This window comes from Trachymyrmex cornetzi, unplaced genomic scaffold, assembly GCF_001594075.2.
Source record: "Trachymyrmex cornetzi isolate Tcor2-1 unplaced genomic scaffold, Tcor1.1 scaffold270, whole genome shotgun sequence".
Taxonomy (NCBI): Eukaryota; Metazoa; Arthropoda; class Insecta; order Hymenoptera; family Formicidae; genus Trachymyrmex; species Trachymyrmex cornetzi.
The window spans coordinates 175,576-199,556 of record NW_017297377.1 but is presented as its reverse complement, the minus strand read 5'-3'; the positions used below and the strand labels follow the sequence as shown (position 1 = coordinate 199,556).

The 23,981-nt window shown below is 38.4% G+C and overlaps 1 protein-coding gene across 1 annotated transcript in view; it reads right to left on the bottom strand.

Moving 5' to 3' along the window:
* The window catches only part of LOC108761866 (fat-like cadherin-related tumor suppressor homolog), a 132,368-nt gene extending 108,652 nt beyond the window's left edge, over positions 1 to 23,716 (bottom strand). The window contains exon 1 of the mRNA XM_018508625.1: positions 23,519 to 23,716. The gene's annotated coding sequence lies outside the window, so the exon portion shown is untranslated. The remainder of the gene's footprint in view (positions 1 to 23,518) is intronic.
* Positions 23,717 to 23,981: the final 265 nt, after the last annotated feature.

The window sequence follows — 23,981 nt, the reverse complement described above, 5'->3', positions numbered from 1 at the left end:
AAAGATTCGTTGACGTATACTGTTACGCGAAACTGTATCGTGCATACGAAGGCGACTATGCTTCCTGCCAAAATAATCAGCACCGTTTCGAGACTTCTTATTGCTCGTGCAGGCGGTTTGCTTCCTCAGGAAGTCGTAATATCAGCGACTCGAATAACACGTTTCCGTCATAACCCGATATTCCCGCATTCCAAGTTACCGCGTCGATTCGTGACATCGGCGAACGAGGATACCGAAGACGCACGCGCCACGTTTCCGCGGAACTATCTGCGAAGCTGGCCAGCAGTTACAGTAAAATTGCCCACGGCGTAAGAAACACGAGAGCGCATAAAGTTTATTACAAGTTTATCATAGGATCTTGAACCCACGATTTTCCCTCCGCCCACGAAGGTGAAGGCGGCAAAGGCACGTTCGACCTAAAAATAAAACTCACGAGTCAGTGGTGAATCGAGGTCGCACTATGAACAGTGACCTTGTCAGTTTGAAACAAAGCGAGATTAAAATCTAAGATTCAATGACGGACCCACGTATGGTATGTGAAAAATTTGCGTACAATGATGTTGGGGAAAAGAATGAAATTTTAGCAATTTGTAAGCGCACGCAGTAGGCTTCCGTAAAATAAAACAGATCTATTGCCGTAGAAAAGTCTCAGATTTCACGTCATATCTGTAAATTCCATCAAATAACGCCCTTTAATATTTTTTATTATAACGTAACCTCGAGTTCTTTTCTTTACTCTCTCAATTCTTTGAAATAGAATTTCACTCTGAAGAGTAAAAAATTAATTTTGAAAGAGACTTAATTTTCAATCTTCAAGAATGAGATTTTACTCTTCAAAGTAAGATTCACTCTAAAAGTTATAGAAAGTAATTTTCAAGTTAATGCCTCATTATATAGACAAAGGAAAGCGCATGCAGTATAGTGATACGCATATTTTGATTTTTAACACGTGCATTTGATAAAAATAACATGTGAAGTTCGAGACTACGTAAACTGACGGCTTAAAGAATATGGGGGGTAATCGTGATCCTCGCTATCGATATGGCGCCTTCGCTATCAGTCGCTGTAAATATCTCCGGTAACAGGCTAAGACTAAGCCAAGCGACTCGATACGCGTGGTCACGATAAGATAACCCTTCATAGAAATGCTCGTCGCGTCTGGCAAATGAACCACGCGTGGTAACGTAATACCTTATCCAAGATGGCGCAGAGCGAGAGGCAGGCGAGGAAGATTATTAAACGATGATGAATGTCTTGTTAGTCGCACGTACCCGCAGTTCTGAGCTTCACACGCGAGCATTTATCAATTACGTGCTATTTTCATCGATGAATTCGGCCGTGTCTGTAGGATATAAATTATGATGCGAGCAAGAGAGCGAGACGATCGTGCTTGCTCACTATTAGCACGCAGCTGAATTGCTAAAATCTATTACAACAAACCTTGTTAAGTTAATTTTATAACACGCGCCAATTAAATCCCACCGATAGTATCCTGTCGAACACTCAACGAACGATGGTTTCTAAATATGGCAGGCTTCGATCGTGGTTCTCGAAGAATCGAGCACGGTGTCTCCTCATGAAATTTTGGCAATGTCAAAAGTAATTAATTAATCACGTTTCCGGCATTCTCGCTGGCGCACCGCCAAAACTTGCCGGAGACCCTGCAAACTGCATCGGGTATCTGCGAGAAATTTAGCTAAGACCTTCTTCATGTATCGAGAGAATGAGCCAAATTTCGTAAGATATCCGAGATCGCATAAGATTCTATTTCTCCACGTACTGCATTTCAGTAATAAAAATAATAGCAAATAAAAAAAATTCGATTACTTGTAACTAAATAAATTTCATAATAATTTTATGCTTTGGAACAACAATGACACTACACGATACATCTATCCATGAAGAAAGTTTCGTACAATGAAACGCCAAATTTACTTCAACACGAAAACAAAGATGTTAACTTCACAGACACGAATCGGGATGGCGGAGGCTGTGGGGTTCCGTATCTTCGTTGTACGTTGGTCGAGCAGGAAACACATCTGTCGCCTTCCGAAAATGGCGAATAGTCGCAGCGAGGGCGTCAGGCGGTGACACGTACATACAGAATATTATAATAAACTTTGGCGCGCGAGAGGGAGAGGTACACGGTCGTCGAACAAAACGCTTTTGTCGTTTCGTGCACAACAAAGCCGGACTGACGGTGGCGAAATAGGCTCGCGTAGAGCAGAATGAGGGGGAGGGTTTGCGGTCCACGAGCGGCTCAGTAACCACGAAGTACATAAAGCGGAAACCGAATACCATCCACTGTGTACCGGAACCGTGTTGCTGGGCTGGTCGCAGTTAACCGTCGTTGCAGCCTCCTGTCTCGTCCTAACGCGTTCCGATAACGAATTTCACGTCTTTCTTCTCAACGTTATAATTTCTCGCGGGCACGAAAATTGTACTGACAGCGTGGAAAGGGAGGAACGAGATGGAAAAGCGACGCGCTGCCGCCGCTCCCGTAATTCCGTTTCGCTGCGTATCGGGGTCCGAGAGATGCATCGCGACGCTGTCGTTAGGGGGAGCGTCTTTACTGCCGCCCCCGTAATAGAACTACGCGAGATGAGTCATCCGATGGGGTCCGCGGCACCCCTACGGAACGGCAGTCGCTTCGACGAGGGTGGTTCGATAATAAACGGGGACCTTCGCGAGGTCCAACGCACTGACGAGAGACGACGATAAAAAGGGTAGCGTGGAAAAGTCTCGCTTCGTAAAGTTGGAACGTAATTCTGCTCTCTCCGGAATCTCAGGGGACGCAGCGTAGTTTCGCAGCTTACGACAATGACGAACGATGCGAGGAAAACCTGCGACGGCCACTTCAAGCTATTTTACCACGCACACTTGCATGCAATGACCATTTACATGCATTGTAAAAAAAGACACGCAAACCTTATTTATATAAGATAGGCAAATAGATTTTTTTTTTATCTATTTGGAACAAGAAAAACGGTATTATTTCCATGAGTAATATTTCCGCAGTGATATATGTAATATGCCGGCTGTATTATATCACGAAAAGATATGTTCTCGGATATATTTTAATACGATACTGAGACGTATGCTATCGAGAAACGTTTAATGCGCGAATTTCTCGGACGCAATTTCATAATTTCTGCAGTAATAAGCATTTCCGAGATAACGAGCCGACATTTGTGATAATCCGCTGTTTATGCCAGAGAGATAAAGTTTTACGAATTCCGGTTTTATCGTGGCCGAAACATTCGTCAGATAATCGACTTTCCAGCGCATTCGACCAATTACATCAAACCTCGGGGAAATTCGAGGGGTGAAATACAAAGGGACGACGGTAGAGACGGTGGAGAATGCGGAATAATCAAACTTCCGCGTGCGTGAGCCCCTACGCGTTTGTACTGAATTATGACTGCTGTGCGTCTCGCGTTAGCTATAATAATACGTGCCTTCATCCGAAGGGTGACGAGCAGTCTCACTATTCAAAGTCATTTACGTAGAGATTATCAGATAATACATCTTCCCGACGTATACAATTAGTAACGTACTAATACCGATTACTTATCGTCTGTCAAAAATAACCAATGCAAGATCCAGTTCCGATTATCTTATCGATATCGATAAATCACGACCTGCACATTTATATCGGCTTCTTGTCAAAATTCCTAACGTTCCAACGAGTGACTGGCACGACCAACTAACTCATGCGAATTAAGTTACCGGCCCGACAAGTCCGTTAACAGCCCGTTTAAAAACTGTCAACAGCGAGACAAGATGCACGAACGGGAATTAAAAGCGCCCCGTCAGAGCAGCAGCGGCGAGAAAGGTAAGGACGTTGCCCGGCGCGCAATGCGGACCACACGAGACGAGTCGATGTTCTAACTTCCTCCTTCTTCGCGAGATATAAGTTGCAGCGGAGAGGAACGTGAATATAAATGAGACTAACGAGCCCTCTGTGATGTCGGTAATGATGGTGGATTACAGCTCGGAGAGCTGGGTCGGCGCGCACGGTCAGCTTCGTCGGATTCCACGCCGTTGCTGTCATGACTCGCAGCAATATAGCCGCGCGCGCGCACTTTTATCGCGAGGATCTGCAGCTTCCACGCGATCCGTTTTCTCGTTCTCTTACCGCCGCGAGTAGCGAAATCTGCGTTAAACATCGCGTTTCGATGCGATAACGGGCAAATAAATGCGGCTAAAAGAGGACATTAACGCATCGCGTTATCACAAATGCAGCGCGCGAGAAGACGTTTTATCCCCGAGACGCGACACTTCGTCACGTCATCATGTATACAGATTTCGATTGCAGTTGCAGATTATATCTTGAGCTATATGCAATAGATATGATGGTTTTTGTTTCAAAAATTTTGAAACGCATATAAGCGATGAAGGCTATATTCCTTGGTTCTTGGTGTCTAATAGTATCTTTGTGTGAATCCTAAAATTTCCAGTTCAAGCAAACTTCGCGCAATCATTTGTCAATTTCGAAACTCAGTCCTAAACTGAAGCTGGAGCGCGTGATATTATAAATTAAACCGATTAATTAAATTGACGAGCAATTTAATGATCCTGATGCTAACGAACATCTTTAAAACACTGTAAAGAATTTATTACAAAAAATATCACCCCAAGTCTTAAAAAAAATTTTAGTCTATTAAAAAGTTTGCAAAATACCAAATTTATCAAAAGAAAGAATTATATCTTGCAGATAGGAATTTATTCTGATTATATATTTAATTATAAAATATTTTGTTTAATAATATATTTAGCAGCACAGCTTCAACAATCATCGTACAATAAAGATATGGAAATTGAAACTATCTGTTCTGATATCGCTTCATATTGAAAATTATAATACCTATTCTCGATAAAGCGATGCGCGATCATATATGTACTTTCGATATCCGTTTTTCCCTTTACAGTAGCCCTGCGCTATCAAAGGCTCATAAGAGTGCGGAACCCGCGAGAAATCGAGGTGGTCTACCGTTGAGCGTACTCCTTTATCATTAATCACGCATATCGGTCGGCAGACACGAGCATGAATAATTGGCAGTGCGGTCCGACCGTGAATGGTTCTTTTCTCTTGAACCAATTACGCGCCACCGCGGATCTTGCCAGCGGATACGAGAATCCCGTAATGATTATCGAAGAAGTCGTTTCACTGTAATCTCATATTTATGATTTAAATTATCCGCACGCTAGTTTTCCAGTTGTTTGTAAAAAACAAACTGTGCGAAAAAAAGAATGTTAAAAATTTTCTCTCGATAAAGGCCACGTGGATACGTGTCCCAAAGTCATATTTTCTCCCCTAAAGTCGATTCAGAAATTTATATACATACTCTAACGAGCTTTCATGCTTTTACACGCGAATTTTTTTGCAAGTGCCCACGCACGCAACCGGTCCGGAACGCGAGGCGCCGCAGCAAAGTAGAAATAAACTTTATGCCGTTGAGATTAACCCGGGATAAAAAAAAACAGCACCGACGATGATCTCGCTCTCTCACCGAAGAAGGAACTTCTCCCATCAGTCTCGTGATCACGTAATAACTTAAACGCCGCCCGGCGGCAAAGTTTATTTCCCCACAAAGCTCCGAAGTCACTGGAGCCAAAAAGTCATGGTTCGCGGCCAACAACGATCGCTGCTCTGTGTTACCATGATGATAACCGCGGCATCGAGTAAGACCCTATCAGACTCTGCATCGAGGATTGTACCGTGGTTGCGTATTGGACATTTGGAGTGAGACAATGAGGATGAGCGGTTACGTCATACCCGTGGTTGACAACGGATTGCAGTCGGTCAAGTCCCAATCTCCTGCACACAATCGCGATTTCTATCTGTATTGCACAATCTGGACTTAAGAAGAGGCATATATATTTTTGGAGAGATCATCTTGTAAGAATAAAAATTATCAATGAGAACTTTGCGCTCGTGCCGGAAAGACCAAGTTTTCGAAAACGACAACAAATCGTGGTAATTAGGATATAATGAAACTGCGTGTTACGTATACGAAGAATTGAAAAAGCAAAGTATCATATCGTAGTTTTACAGGCCGAATGTAAAGACAACGTCTTACGTACACTTGAGGACAAATTATAATACGTATACTCTAGAAATAACATCATGAAACTTCTTCAAGTGGACACGTAACCCGCCTGTGCTCGGGAACAATGTCGAGTTTGACTTTACTTGCATGTGTATACATTGCGTGTTATCTCCACTATCATATATATATATATATACATATATGTATATATGTATGTATATATTGGTGTCTGCGTGAACGTAGAACACCTTGGCCGATTTCATTTCATCGTTGCAATCGCATGTTTCCGTTATACAACGGTCGTCTGTGATCAATTTCATTGCTTTCGAGGACAGAACATTTTGAAATATAATAAATCAATGCTCTCGAAGCAACTTTACTTTCAGTTGAAACGCGTTATATAATACAACTCTCAAAGAAGTAGAAAAGATTACTCGAAATACTATATACCTTTAAAAGAGTTTTCATAATATAAATTACAATTTTTACCGATTAAAGATATTTCTTTTTATTTACTTATAAAATCTCTCTCTCTCTCTCGCCGAATTTTACTTTACCTTCATGTAGTTTATTTTTAGTCTTTAAATTCATGTATTTATTGTTAGTTTTTTGTTTTTGTATCACATATATTTCACTTTTTTGGCCACATTTTTTTCCACATGATATTTTTATTTCGTGCGGTGCCGACACATACACAGTCATTCTAAATTTATATTTCCCGTTCTTGTTCCGTTAAAACGATGAAATTTATCACAGCGACGATGCTCCACTACAGACAATAAAAATGTGTCTAGGATAAATAAAGCAAATATTCTTGAGAAACAGTATAAAAAATAGGACTAATGAATTGGGATGAAACTTAGTGCATAATTCAAAATAACATTGTTTATTTTATAAAACATAATAAAGTATGAACGTTTCAGTTCGACTTTGAGTTATCTTCAGAAAATTAAATTGAATAAAACTGCACTATCGTTCTTTATTGCACACGACTTGTAATCAATCCTTATTTTCAGAAGTATCCAGTCTCACAAATGATTAGTAGATCGAGTGATAAAATATAAAGAAGAGAACACGAATGAAGAAACATTACAGTTGAACCAGTAAAACTATGGTATAGTACAAAAAGTAATATAAAATCAGAAAATAAGTAATCAAAAGACAGTCAGTAGGTATAAAAATGTCATAAGAAATGTGAGAGTTTAAAATGTACACAGTCAGTATTAAAAAATGGTTTTTGAAAAAATTACATTAAAGTAGATTCTACATAAATATTATCTTTGTATCGTAATATCACTTATGAATGCAAATATAAAGACTGATATAAAGATTTTTCCGTATATTTTATACAAATTAAACACTAACGTACATTTTTTACTCGAATATGCTAATCTACTCATAACATAGCGGATATAGATATAAGAAAATCTTCATTACAATTTCAATATTTGATTAAGTCATGCTCATATACGAGAACTTTTTTCCCCTGGCTTCAACTCAATATACCAAACGCATATATAAGATTAAAGACAAAATAAAACTACGGTCCCATCCATGAATTAGCATAATATGTTAATGACACTTGCAACGTATTAGCATAGCACGGAGACTCACTGTGCCACCTACTGCCTCCTCTCGACTTCCTGGATGGTGTAATTAATAATTTCGCTATATTACTTAACGTGTGCTACCGTACCAGATTAAAAACACCACACAGCTATCTACCTACGTTCCGACCGTGTCGTCTGCAGGAAACAGGCGGCTGTGGAACCGCGGATGTACGGGTCGTCGCACGTTTACGTAAGACAACGGCGGTAGCGTAAAAACGACCAAAGGAGCCGCAGGATTAGCAGAGAGCTCTCTCTCTCTCTCTCTCTCTCCCTTCTGCTCTCTCGGTGTATCTCGGCGCTGCAGAATCGAGAACCAAATTAGCAAGGGGGCTTATTACCGCGGTTGCAGCTGTGCGCCAGTAATCCGCCGCCGCTGGTGCTCTCTTCCCGGGTATGCGTAGTCGTGTAATCGTGAAGCTCTTCGCGGTACGTTATTGTCTCTAATTTAAACCGGCGATTTCCTGTCACTCTGGGTCGCGGCTAAGGCTGCGGCGCTACGTACATACTCGCTCTACGAGCGAATGCTTGCCTGCTCGCCCATTCATTCGCACGCCCGCTTGGCCGCCGCCGGCTGGCCCGAGAACAGGATTACGTAGGCTAAATCAGTACTACGCAAAGTGGCGGTGGTTCGCGGATCGATATACCAAGTCGAGTTTCTCAATTAGCTCACGATTTAAGCACATAGTAAGAACACATGAGATAAATAATTTTTTATAATTCTTGTGATTCGTACAATTAGATATTCAACTTTATTGTCGTTATATTTGCATTTCATGAACACGTACGAAAGAAAAAGCAACTTCGTTAGCCGTCTATAACTATGTTATTTGACACATATTGATGTGGTAATTCGCATAGTATTAAGAAAAGTGTTCAAGACTGTTAATTAGACCAATTTTGGTTCCATGTCTCTCTACTGTGGCAAGGTAGATTTTTCGCCAATTTCTTGGGCTTTCTAGATTTGCAATAAGTTTGCTGGTTGGTCATATCGAATAGTTTGAGGAGCACTGAGCATTACTTTGGTATGCACGCGGAATAAGCGTGGGTTTCTTCAACGTTGACCACCGGCAACGCAACTGACGTCGCGTAGAGAACGCATAAGCGGAGGAAGCGATCGTGCGAGGTCCAAGAAAAGTAAGGACGAAGAGCTTTGTCAGCAATCTTCTCAGAAAGGGGAATACTTATTTTTTATAAAAATACAGTCTCACAAGTGGAATACTTAATGCTTAGAAATATTATATTCAAGTGAAAAGACATGAAAGACTGAAACGTCAGGTTGAGATATCTTTCGCGACATAGAGACATTTATATATATTCTGCAAGGAAACAAAGAGAAATTTTAGCTTGTATCTCATATTTTCAGAGTGTTAACAATAGTGTGCTAATATTTTTTTACGTGTTACGACACTCAAAATATTACGGACAGTATTGCTAAGTGCGTTATTTAAAAGTACCTTCAAAGTCTTTGAGACTTTTATAGCCGTTAGCGCGGTAAACGCAGACCGAAATGTTATTGTGAAACATTGGCAACGGTATTCCGCACGAAGAACGATCGACGACGATCGGTCGGTCGGTGCCACGTGAGAAAAGCTGTTCTTCTTTACGACACACAAGCGATCTCTCGCAAGCCCCGCGGTACTGTACAAGTATACCAACCAACGCGAAACCGGTCGAGCTATTATTTTTTTATGACGTAATTATCGTCAAAGCCTGCCCTGCGCTGGATTGGCCCGGGTTTGGACCCGCTCTCTGCCTCTCTTTCTCCGTTACTTCTTCCTGTTCACCCTCTATCATCCATCTCTTTCATTATCTCTCTCTCCCTCTCTCTCTCTCTTCCCCTCTGTCGTAATCGCTCAGGGCAGACCAATCTTCGACGTTCTGATTTTGTTACAGACTGCGGGAGAGAGTTTTAGACCCAAGTAATTTCCACGTTATTAATCCCAGGGTCGTGCTGCATTCCCATTTGCGCCCGAGCCGTCGCACATCCCGGTCGAGGACTTTTCCCCGACGATCGGTGTAATTGTGGTTCGTTCGGATTACTCCCGAGGCTCTTGTATATATACAAAGTACGTACTCTACGTAGATTCTTTGATAAAGTATTCTCTGTACAATAAAATATACACACTACGACGAACTACTACTAAAACGATTCAAGTACTCGTTATCGGAATCACATGGTACTGGTATATTTCTTCATAATTTTAAAACAGAATAACCGTAAAAAAATTGTAAAAAACTTAATGACAGACGTGATCAAGAAAGCATTGGTACAGCAACAATTTCAACAATTTCGAACGCTATAAAAATATGTTGTTCGTGAAGGGGATGCATTCTCGCGGAGAATTTAATGACATTTTTCGCAGAAATATAATTCTTTACAGATCGAAGCTACTATTAAGCAAGTATTGTTTTAATTTCTCGAGCTTTCTCCAAATGTATTTTACGACACTCGGCGTTATCTCGTTGCAGCACGAAACTACGTGATGAAACGGTTTCAGAAAACAGTTAAACAACAGCTTTTAACGCGAGAATATACGTGTAAGTAAACGATGAACCAACGTCGGCGATGTTTTGAGAGGAGTGTGTTAAAAATATACTATATGTTCTTCTTCTGTGCAGCGGGCACGGAACACCGTGACGCTTTAGGTTTACAGTTAGTATATTCACTTCTATATATAGAAGTGATGAGGTTTTGTCAGTTCTACGTACAAAATACGTACATATGACATAATCTCAATGTTTTACGAATAATTCATATTTGAAACCGCTTTGTCATATCTTCTACCGTTTTAATTTCAAAATAAAACACAGAGGAAAATCTGGTAAGCCAAAAGGAAATAAATCCCTCTCTGCGCAGTGGAAATACATAAAAGAAAATGTATGAAAAACAAGCTTACGAAAAATATTTTTCCGTTCGACGTTATACAATTTCCGCGCGGATTTATTTCTCATTTGGCGGGGCTTTCGCGCAGGAGAGAAAGAATCGCCTTGCCTCGTTTCCATTTTGACGTTGCAGTTGTCAAAATTGCATAATAAATGACACTGATCGTACAAAAATTCCATATTATTTCTTTCCACTCGAAAAAACAGCCTCTGTTTACTTCAAAGCACATTGACCGGTCGGTTGGGCGCGAATGAATACCGAATGGAAAATAGAATTTTAATGAAATCGCGCATTGAATTACCTACAGTTCTGTTATCCATCATACAGATTTCATTTCTCTCCCACTCGTTCTGTGTGACTCCTATACATTGTTTTATTATAATCTTCTTAGCGCTGCTGTCACAAAAAGCTGCTAAATCCGCTTACACGCAAACGCGATCGGGATCGGACGACTATTCGTCGCGTTACTGAATGAGCAACGGAGAAGGGGGAAAATGCGATAGGACGCAGCGCGAAAAACTCATTAACTCGTTCGCTAATAATATCACGAGGCATCACGTTTATCCATATACTGATATTCGTTGTAACATTTTGTAACTGTACTACTAAACTTTTATTTGTTATCATATGATTACCGATTTTCCCGTTATCCCGATATTACGCGATGGACTTTTTATGTTAATATTATCCGTAACAACTGCATGCTTCGTACAAGTTTTAAAATTATGTCTTCGTTAATATTGATACGTGAGATACGCATATCGATTCAATGGAACCGTCAGCTACGATGATTCTATAAATATTATACATGCCATAAATAAGCATTAAATGTATATAAATTTTTTCCTAATTAAAACGTGCAGATTCCGGCGTATGTGAAATCGATAAAACGACGACGCGTACATGTATTCGATTATTCACCGTATACGTGCAGCTGCCACTCAGGAAATTAACTGTCAAGATAGCTTTAAAGCAATGCATTCTTTGGCTCGGCGGTTGTCGATCCACGAGCGCGTTGAATAAGAAGAAATACAGCAAGTCATTATATAACGAATTGGTGATACAAAGAGAATGGTGAAGGTGCGACGATATAAATTCGAGTTTAACTAACTTCTTAAAGACACATTTCGTTTGGTGCTGTATGATCCAGGAAATATAAACCAAAGTGCAAAATAAACAACTTCATTGCGTATTCTGACGCTTTAAAAGGGAAAATGTCGGATAATAATTTTCCATTCGCGTAATTAATTTTTTCCTTCCGTTACTTTCGAAACTTTTGCCCGTAAATAATTTTTCGAATAGCACAAAAAAAAAATGCCATCATTTATCACGAGTGTACTATTACAAAGGAATGGGCAGGCTTGTTTCCCAGAGTGTATACCTGCTGGTGTGAAGACCTTCGCAGTGCCAGGTGTTTGATATCACGTGCTTACATTTAGAAAAGATTTTCTATCAAGGGAAAAATAACTCAAACATTGCATTATCGCTATGTTATCGTCAAATAAAATCAAGTGCCAGTAAATTTTCTCATTTCCGTTTTCATAATTTAATTTTCCGTAATTTTAAATTGCGCGTAAAATTTATTCGACAAAATCTAATCACAATTAGAAATTTAAGTAAAAATTTTCACTTCTCTCTCTTAATTTTTCGCTCTCAGAGAAGAAAATTACACAGCGGAACACTCGAACAATAATGCTGTCGAGATTTTATTTCGTTGCAATCTACTCGTACTTTTATTCACAGTTTATTTTATTTCATTGTGGCGTGCGAGGCGCGATTATTAAAATTCAAATTAATCTGTCGCACCTGTTACTGCGTTTCATTTGTTTGGACGATTACGAAATCTCGAGGAATCTCGATGTCGTCGACAGTATTATACATTACACACAGGTCAATGACTCAAAACTATTCGAGACCCATAAAAGCGGCGTGCATATATATACGCGTAATCGTGATTGCGATCGCGAATGTCTCTGGAGCGGAAAACCGAACGACGATGGCGGCGGTCGAATAACCGATAAGATAGTAAAATCGACAGTATCGATCGCTCGCGCGACTTGTTCCTGCCGATCGGGTCGCAAGGTTCTTGGCATCCACTCGTGGAATGTCGAACGATCCGGAAAACCTTAAGACCGGGTCGGGTCAGGTCAAATATATCGCGTCACGATATCGGACGTTTTTCGAGCGCGCAATGTACGTATCTAGCGCGTTGCTCTTTTTATATGCACATATCTAGAATAAGTCTTATTGCATTAACTGAAATTCTGCCAGATTCAACCAGAAAGATACAAATCAAACATTTATAATCGTATCAGAAATTTAATAATCAAGGAAATTCAAACAAATAATAACAAAAACAAAGTAGACGATAGGACTCGACGCAGAGTATTTACTCTAATAAAATTTAACTTTATAATAAAGTCGCAAAAGAAGAAAAAACATTCACGATTAATATGTACGTTTCAGCTTTATTGCTGATGAAAGTTCAGTTTAAGTTTTCATCAGCAATATTTTAATTCATAAAATTGTATGTTACAAACAAAAAACTTACATGACGTTCGCGTCCTTAATTTTAACGTAGATAAAAAATTTATAGAGACCTATTCTGTAACTCTTAACGACTGTAACTATATCGTTACATTGTCGTTGCTTTTTTATTATATACAAAACCTTTTTAATTACGGTAACCAGAATTCTGATTGATATAATTAAAATTTATTTTGTATTTGCACTTCTTGGTACAACCAGAACATTTCTCAATGTATATATAAAAAATATATATGTGTGTGTATGGTTTCTAATTTATATTTTTTTTTCTACAAATGCACATGCATGTTCTTCGCCTTTTTCATGCTCTGCTTACGATGTGAGTGCTGGCGAGTCTACGTCGGGTAGTTTCCAGGGAACTCGCATGAACACTTACGAGAACGTGAGTGACATTTCAGGGGTGCAGTTCATGTACAAGCTCGTGCAAGCTATAACGCGATTCGCCGCCTTTTCCCAAACAAAACTCGGTTAGATTTGCACCGTAATCAAGTAAGCGCTGTCTGCCTTTCCGATGGAATTATTCAGCGAGAACGCACGAACACGCCATATGACATTCGAGCCAAATGAGTACCACAAATGAGTAGCAGAAAGAAAAAGAGGGAACAGCAGCACATCGCCTTGCTTGTACACAGTGGCGCTCATTAGACGGAATCACGACGAAAAAAACACTGTGTTGTATCTGGATTCGTAATGCACACTCTCGATATACTTTTGATATGATAGATACCAGATAAAATCGATACTGTTACCTATCGATAATGAATAAAAGAATTACGCGGAGATATATGGATGAATATTGACAATATTAGAAATCAATAGCTCGAAATGGAACAATAGTCTTTTTTTCGGAGGCAATAATTTATATTATAAGCTGCGATGCGGCAAAGTTAGAATAACGGTCGTGCTAAACTTTCTACTCCATAGTTCTTTTTTAAATTTTTGCAACGAACAAGTTTCACGCAGGTTATCATGGGCAACCGATTATCGTAAATTTACTATCCGATCGTAGAAATACGCTTCTACGCGTTAATGCGTGTACACGCTGAGAGAAAAATGTTTTGTATTTGTAACTATAATTACATATTACTATAATTATGATTATTGTTGCTATAATAATAATAACAGTAACTATGTATATAGTTCTAGCAACAAATGTATATAGTTTGCAACCTAAAATTATTTACTATAATTATAGTTATTATAATTATAAAATAGTTGCAACTACCATAAAAATGATTCAAGCAACTATAAATTTATAGTTATTTGTAACTATAATTACATATTACTATAATTATGATTATTACTGCTATAATAATAATAATAGTAACTATGTATATAGTTCTAGCAACAAATGTATATAGTTTGCAACCTAAAATTACTATAATTATAGTTATTATAATTATAAAATAGTTGAAACTACCATAAAAATGATTCAAGCAACTATAAATTTATAGTTATATTTTGGGACAACCATATTTTTTATGGTTGTCTCAAAATATAACTATAAAATTATGGTCACTTTAATTTCAACTATTTTATAGTTATAATAACTGTAATTATAGTCATTTTAGTTTGCCAACTATACCATTTGTTGCTAGAACTATATACATAGTTACTGTTATTATTATCGCTGCGCGTAGCTTAGCGCCGAGACACTACCAGTGTCTCCAAATTATAGCAGTAATAATCATAATTATAGTTACAAATACAAAACATTTTTCTCTCAGTGCACGCAACGGAATGTTTTGCGCATACATCGCACCGCCGTTTTAAAAGCGCGCGCGCGCGCGCGCAACAGCGCGTTGAGATTGAGATATGACTGGTCTCATAAATACGCGCCGAATTGCATACGAGTGGCAGCCTGACTCGAGCGTAAAAAAAGAAAACATTTTTTAAATGAAGCTGCACGTTTAGCTCCGTGGAGAGTGAACACCGCTATCTTTCGTTTCGCCTCGCTTTCCTTCGTAAAATTAGCCGCGCTCTCGAGAATCATCGTCTTTCGACCGCAGGATAGAGACGAGGACGCAGCAGCTGCTCCTGCGCGTCAAATGCGAGGCGTAGTTGTGTTGTGCTGTTGCTTTTATACTCCAGGCGGCCTTTTACCGGCATATTTATCGTCGTTCTTGAATTCACGATCCGTTATAAGCGCGAATGTGCCTGCGAGACTACCTCTCTCCCGTTGCCCTCGAAAATCAAATCTGTTGACGACGAACACTTTCGATTTCGTTCGAAAAATAATGACAGCGATACGTGTTCTGAACTAGTCATTCTTATATATTTTTTATTCATGGGTCTCTCTGAACTAGATAATTTTAATTTATACAGGAAGAACGATTTTGTTAAAGTATTTAAAAATTTAAATACCTAAATATAAATATCTAATTTCGTTGGACTATCTAAAATAATTATGTAAGAAACTCAAGCATGATAAGCAATGCTACAAAAAGTTTTAAATTAACATTCCAGCGATCAGTTTGAGCGTGCTACATAATTATTTGGAAAGTTTAACAACAAAATTTTATTTTAAATCAAACTATGCAATGAAGGCTAATGAGTCAAGCTGAGTAATTGTGCTATAATTAATGACAAACAAATATAATTTAAAATTAAATATAATAACTGGTGAGAAAGTATAATATTTGAATGTTTAAAATTAATTTGTTCTCGTAGTGAAAATGGTCGTTTCGATCATCAAGAGATCATCATCTTCAGTGCAAACATAACAATAAGTAATACAATATAAGGAGCTACGAGCCAAATTAAAATGAAAAATAATTTATAAATAAACATTTCGACCTAACACGCTTTTTTATAAATTATTTTTAATTGTTGTTTTTAATTGTGATTAGACTTGCAGCTTCTTACTTAATTTTTAATCATTTGAGCTATTTCTTTATTATTATCAATAATATAAGTATTAATAAATACAGTTTATGGTCAGTTGTTTGAAATTCGCCTCATTGTTCCAACTTAAATTAATTTTAGATGCGTATCTATCTAATAAATCTTCAGCAAAACCATTCTTTCCGTGTAAATATTCAGATATTTTTTCGAAAAGTATCTCTGATACTTAAAACACCTAATGTACCCGCATTAGAGAATGACAGCCGGAACGTTAGAAGGTTGGGAAGTTTTCTGAACAGTCACACGATAGGTTCTCCAATTTCGGTCATGAGAGAACTGTTGAAAGTTTTCTCCGACTCTCCAGATAGGCTAATTTTTCTACCTAAAAGCTAAAACGCCTCGATTCGATATTGACACCACATACGAAGTACATTAATCAGTACTTATCGACAACGCTTAAGCGTATCTGTCTGACCGGCATTTCCAGGACGGACAATAGCTAATCGTTGGAGCCACCTGTCCCTGTCGTAATCTCACGGGGTGTAATTAACGAAGCGGCGTTAATATACGGATTCGAATGGAGTGAGTCTCAGCAACACCCACGGAAACTACGTTTGTTCGACGCCTAATGGCGTGTACATCGACGATGATGCAACAAAGAAATCCTGCTACGTCTTGTACTCAAACGTCATTATTATAATTAAAGGGCAATAAGTCGAGTGCGTTTGATGGACGAGCAATCATAATAAAAACCATCACATCCTAATTTATCTATTCCCACGAATTTGAAATTTATTCGTCGACGTATTATAACGTTACAAAAGAGATTGCATATATTTTATATCGTATATTGAGAAAAAAATGGTTGTGATTATCATAATTTAAATATAATTTATTGTCACTCTCGGTGCCAACTAAATTTTTTTGCTATAATAACACTGTTAAAAATAAAATGTTAATTTTAACTTAAAAACGTATAGTGAACTTTGTGAGATATGCAAAAAATGTTAAAATTTACATGTTTTTATACAAAAATATTTATTTTAAAATTAACATTTTATTTTCAATAGTATGAGAGAGAGAGAGAGAGAGGGAGAGAGAATACAAGTATTATTAATAACATATTACAGCAGTAATAACTATAAAAATAGAGCACTTAGTCATGATTATTTTACTATACAATTATAATCATAAATACCAGACATTTTTCTCTCAGTATAGTGATCGCAGATCCAAATGATAACGTCATAATTGTATTTATACTAGATATACCTTGAAAATTCAAGCCTCTGTTAACGCTGGCTATACATTTACCTCGAAAGTATCCTTGAATGCATATAAAGATCGTAATCCGCCGTAATCTAAAATTTATGGAGGTGCATTTTTTGCATGCAATCCTTCGCTGCATCGATCGGCGTACAGCTTTTAACAAACTGCCAGATGTTGCATAGTTACTGAGCTATACGGAAACGATCGTATGGTTATAACGAAACGGACTACTACCGGTTAGAAAAAGCAGGAACGTTAAACTCAATAATGCATAAAGACAATGGAACGTCAACGATGTATGCCGCGTTCGCGAGAAACACGAAGACAGATAAACGTAACGAACGAGATAGTCGGGTCTCCGTGCTTTGTACACTGGCTTTATCATTTTTTCATACAACACCGGTGGTACGTATCAGTCAAAGATTTCTAAATCGGGAGATTAGAACGATCTTCGCGTTTGAGCACTGCAATCATTTTTTCCACTGGCGTTGAGTGTATCGCATTTTTAGTCTTCACAAACCAACAAAAATAAAGGCCACTAAGTTCAGAAACCGACGGCGGTCGGGAAAGACGTTGTCACGTAAACTTTTATTATACTTCGAACTGTTCATTTCGCGTTACGACCGTTACATGCATTCGCTATCGTTATCACACAGGACAACAATATCGCTTAACTATAAAAAACTGTGTTTCGCAATGAGAAATTACGATGTTCACGAATTTCGGTGTCGAGATCAATTGTTACCTGCTGCAACAATGGGCTGCTTATATTGTAGAAAAACGAAGTAAACAAAATTCTAAAATTAAAGTTATGGAAAAGATATAAGCCCCCCACAATGTAGCCGAACATTGGTATTTTTCTCACTTTATATTTCTTTTACTCCGTTTTTACAAAATATCGGTTAGCTGTTGCAGCAAATCCTTCAATTTGCAAAAAGGAATAAAATATCACTTTTTTTTTCGCAAAGTTGTTCCTTTTGATTTCTACACGAATGTCAGTAATGAGCTCGTGACGTAATCTTGCTTAAATGTGGTATAATGTGAGTATAATATGGGTATAAAAAACTTCACATATTTCCAAGGCGCAACCTGTCCTCTTCCCGATAAATTCCATCCAATATTTTGCTACTCAAGGACGAAATGTAGAAAGAACTGGTTTCTCACCGTGCATCAAACTCGTTTCTTCATAAAATAACAGAATAATATTGAAGGACTCGGGCATTCGAAAAATCGACAACTCAATTCAAGCGATATGGCAAAGTTTATATATACCTATAATTAACGTTAACAAAAAATCAAATACGACGCCGCATTTACGGTGCATCCGAATCAATTATCTCGCAAAATTTCAATTCGCACTGGCGCTTTTTCCACGCGCGCGCGCGTACACTTCTCCATTTCATTATTACCATTATTACGAAGTCGCGAACCGTCAGTGATAACCGTCGAATAAAAGTAAAATAAAAAAAGAGACTCACGGAAGCCTCCAATTATAGAACCGACGCTTTTTTTTTCCTTCGGCACATTAAAGACACGTCTCGTTGATACAACCGCGGGGCGGAAAAACACTCATTATGCGTCCGAAGGAAACTGGTGCGCGATCGTTCGGTGCAGAAGGCGGGGAGGACGCGAGCAACTTCCCGCGTCTTTATTCTCGCTTCGGTGCACAATTGAAGAATTCCTTTGAGCTCCCTCCTTCCACGAATCACCGAGCCACGATGTACACGCGGCGCAACGGGAGAGAGGGAGAGAGAGACCGGGCGTCGTCAACGACGACGTCAGTTTGTTGACACTGCACGTAGAGACGGGCGTGTACCCACTCGATACTCACACGTGCGTACAAATACCGGCGCCAGCAAAACAAACAGCCGAGGTGTCTACGGCGAACCGGGAGTAGGTATCGAAATATCGCAGGCCGCGGTGCGCGACGTCACGCGCGTTTCCGCGAAAAAGTTTGTACGCCTTCGAAGTCGGATAATAGATAACGTGACTAGACGTTCCGCTTTCAAGGTGATTGTTTCGCTGTCTCGTCAAACGTGTCAAAAATGAATAATTGCAGTATTCGTTAAAAATAAATGGTTGTTATTACACTTATTTTTAAATCCATACTTTTCTCCACAAACAGAAAGTTTGCTACTTTAACTCCGAAAATATTTGGTCACGTTAACCCTCCGGAGCTGACGGATGGATGGACCCACTTAATTGTGTATCTCTTTGTTAAAAATGTTAAACAATTCAATTTTCTTCGTTACATCTGCAAATGTGAATTATTCTTACTAAAATTTAGTATTTGCGAATACTAGCCGAGTGGCGAATAAACGTCAACTGACTAGTATAACATCAATGTTATAATTTCACACTCAATAATGTAATTGTTATGTGTAACATGTGTTATATTGTTGAGTGTGAAATTATAACATTTATGTTATGTTACCGTTCGTTGGTGTTTGTTAGAAGGTATATTTTAACAAGAATAATCCAAATTTGCGAATGTAAAAAAGGAAATCGAATTGTGCATCAATTAAGAGAAATAAATCTATTTTCGGCGAATATATTAGTGATTATATTTCAGAGTGAATTACATACACCTCTAATTCTGCAAAATACGCGCCGAAATCTTTTTCAATCTTGAAACGCAATTATGGACAGAATTAGAGTAGTAATATTACATATTAAATTAACAAACAACTTAATAATTTTGATACTAATAAGCATTGTTAATCATGGTTAATGAGTTGTTTTACATTTTTTATTCAATTACAAAGAGACTGGTAATTGAGAATATTTTAATGAATTATATCATTTTGGTTCTTTGAGATAATTAATGCCTTTAATTAACATAACTTAAATAGGTCTTACGTCGGGTCTTACAGACCTCAATGTCAGTAAAGTGTCTTACAGATTTCGACGTCCGCCCCAGAAGATGAACAATAGATTATCTAATGCCGTCCGCCGTTAAAGCCGAATCAAAGGAGGATAGAATTACGTCGTGGTTACTTGAATTATCTATCGGAGCGTTGTGCGCGTAAACTTAGCGTACAATATCCACGTCATATGGATTATGCATAAACAACGGATAAACATCTGCGTGAAGGAGTTACAAGACTTGCGCGTTCTTATTTTTTTTCCCCGCATGTAAAGCCTTTGTAGGATGAAAGAAAAATAGAGAACGAACGAGAGAGAGTAAACTGAACTTACAATTGTTTTTTTCATTAAGTTTTCCCGATATCAAATGTACGTAACGTCAAAACAAATTCAGTTGCGTTAAAATCAACATGATGCGGCGCGTGAGAATTTCTATACAACGATATCTTCGTTTTAACAAACCTGTACAGCATTTTACGCGCACAACAACGAAACACTGTAGAGAACCGTATCCGTATAATTACTGTTGCAGTATCTTTTATGAATAATAATTTAAACGTAGCGTATCGTGTTTTATATTATGTTCACCCGGTTCGACGTAAAAAGCGCGGAGTTAAATAAATTGCGCCGAACGATGTAAATGAATTTGCGTGCACAGCGCCATGTACAATATTAAAATGGACCGCGAAAAAAATATGTATACATCTATACGCGCAGATTTTTTTATCAGCGCGCGTGCTAACTGAATTTAGATAGAAACGAACGACATTTCGGATCCATCTGTTTTCGTTCGAAAAAGTGACGAGAATCAAACGGATGTGAGCGAAGCAGTTTGAACGAAATGTAGTCCATTCAAAAATCATGCTCATTTATTTTAGCCAATATGATAAAATAATAACAACCAAATAAAGCCAGCATTGTATCGTTCCGTTCTTATCGAATCACTATCGTTATCTGATCGAAACATCTAGTCGGCATTGATTCACAGAGAAGTTCCATAAAGAAATCTCATAAAGAGATTTCGTCACGCGGGACTGTGAGTGAAATGTTCCGGTAAAAAGTGTGACGCGCAGTTCACACTTTTTCTCCCCCCCGATTTTTCCTGGTAAATGTACCGCCCCACTCGGGTAAAAAGCTCAGTTTCTGCACTGAGAGAAAAATGTTTGGTATTTGTAACTATAATTACATATTACTATAATTATGATTATTACTGCTATAATAATAATGGCAGTAACTATGTATATAGTTCTAGCAACAAATTTATATAGTTGGCAACCTAAAATGACTATAATTATAGTTATTATAACCATAAAATAGTTGAAATTACCATAAAAATAATTCAAGTGACTATAATTTTAGTTATATTTTGGGACAACCATAAAAAATATGGTTGGCTCAAAATATAACTATAAAATTATAGTCACTTGAATTATTTTTATGGTAATTTCAAGTATTTTATAGTTATAATAACTATAATTATTATATAAGTTATCATAACTACTATAATTATAGTTATTAAAACCATAGAATTTTAGGTTGCCACCTATATACATTTGTTGCTAGAACTATATATATATATAGTTACTATTATTATCAGAAGACGCGGTAGCGGCTCCCGTCAAGTATATTTTTTGTTATTATAACAGTAATAATCATAATTATAGTAATATATAATTATAGTTACAAATACAAAACATTTTTCTCTCAGTGTGGAAGCGCGATAAAAAAATCCGTTCGCTCGCCGAGCGTCGGAGCAAGTTCCACTCCAAAACTCGTACGAATGAGACAACGAGTCGTTATGAGATCCTACGCACCGGTTTCGAAATTGCAAGAAAAAACATTCAGACACGCCGCGCGAATAATGGAGCTTTCCGAGACTGGTATTCATAGTTGATTCTTACTGTATTTGAGACTGTCTTGATTCCAGTCTCTCAAAATGTCATAAACTAATCACAGCGCCGTACTAAAGGCTCGAAACATTATTTAATCCTCAATTATAGTAACGGATCATTTGAACCCGAGTGAAAATTTTAAACGGTTGGTACAATCTATATGATTGATACGCACGTGATCAATAATGCCTTTTCGCTTGAAGTTTCCTACGTTTCTGACAGATGTATTTAGGTGTTCGTATGTACGAACACAGTTTGTTATAACTTGCAGTTGTACTGCAATTATTTATAAAATGTACGTATATTTAAACACTAATTTTAATACTAATATGGTACATACATATGCAACGTATCTGCCTGAAAAACAGTTAGTTTCAAGCGAAAAGACATTAATGACCACGTGTGTATTACAAGAGTTTAAACTGTAGGGTAAAAAAAATTCTATCAATCACCATAAAATAGAGGTTTACTTGCATTCTGCACCTCAAACAAGACACTTTACACAGGAACAATGGCTGCGTAGCAGAAAAAGCAGCTTTGCAACTGTTGTAAAATTCTTTAATATATGATTGATCTTGCCCTTAGGTCCTCACTGGATCTAAATGTATAAAACCAATCAAATCTAAAAATTTTACAACAGTTGCAAAGCTGCTTTTTCTGCTGAACGCAGCCAATGATAACCCAACCCTTTGATTTAAATATTATTTTAATATTTTTAACTTTTACGTATATCAAAATGTAAATTAATCTATTTCTGTAGTTGAATTTGTTTAGTTCCAAAACAAACATTTATATTAACGTATGCACTTGATAAACAATAAATTCAATTTGAGTCGAACACATGTTTTAATTAAATGATTTAACTCCATTATTTTAGTTGAATTAACTACGCAATGAGGAGCAGTGGCGGCCTATAAAAATGATCAAAAATAACTCGAATGGGATATAATTTGACATTATGAATTTAACAGTGTAGAACTTGAGTGTAGTTTTCACAGCTGTAGTTAAGGGTCAAGATAGGAACAGCCTGAAATAAGAACAGACTATAAATACTAGGCCGAGACTCCATCAATCAATCTTTATTTCTCAAGAGTTTGTCTTGTCTCCGGTTTTACTCCGACACGTGAAAAGATTTGTTTTTTTTTTATCACTGCACTGAACTGCGCCTAGAATTTTCCTTCTGGCTTTCGTTTTAAATTTTAAACATGTACCAACATCACTTTAATTACAAAAACGAATACACAAGTTCAACTATAAAAAAAAAAAACAGATCTAAGATCGCGAGATCGCAAAGTTTCGGTCGTTATTCTTTAGGACGCCATCTTGTTCGACGAACGAGATCGAACTATCAGATCGATGCAACCGTCGCGTAAATCGACTGAATCGTCGCCGAGAAACGCTTCCTTACGCGATTCGTAATTTAACACGTTACTCGCTTTCACGGCGACCTCACGCATTCCGCACCGGCGAATGCAGGCGTTCTTTGTCTCGCGGAAGCGAAGGAAAGGAACGGCTCTCGGAGTCTCGGAGAAACGATCGAGAAGAGACACTGACCTTGTTGCGCTGCGATTCCCCCGCGGCCGGCCGCAACAAAACACAGCGGAGCAAAGCGTCCCCTCCGCCTCTCGGAATTGTGCTTCAGGTAATCCAAAAATTCCGCGTAGATACACCACTCGTCGCGTCGCGTAACCAACCGTCGTCCAACTGGCTGCAGTCTCTCACATTCGCGCGCACTGTATATATACGTTGAAACAAAAACCGTGTCACTGCACTGTGAAGTTAGCCGCGAGCGCGAAACGATTCCACCGGTAGCCGGCCGTCGCCACGATTTTGTGGATCCACCTGCTCCTCCTACGCGATATTATACATTCACTCGAGACGTCTCGCCGTGCGGCGCGACTCCACGAAAAACTCCGCGCGCGCGACAATGAATCACATCGGCGACAGAGCGGTGTCGGAGCTCTGCCTCTCCACGTGGAAGCGGACGACCGCCGCGAACATACATCCGTCACGTCGG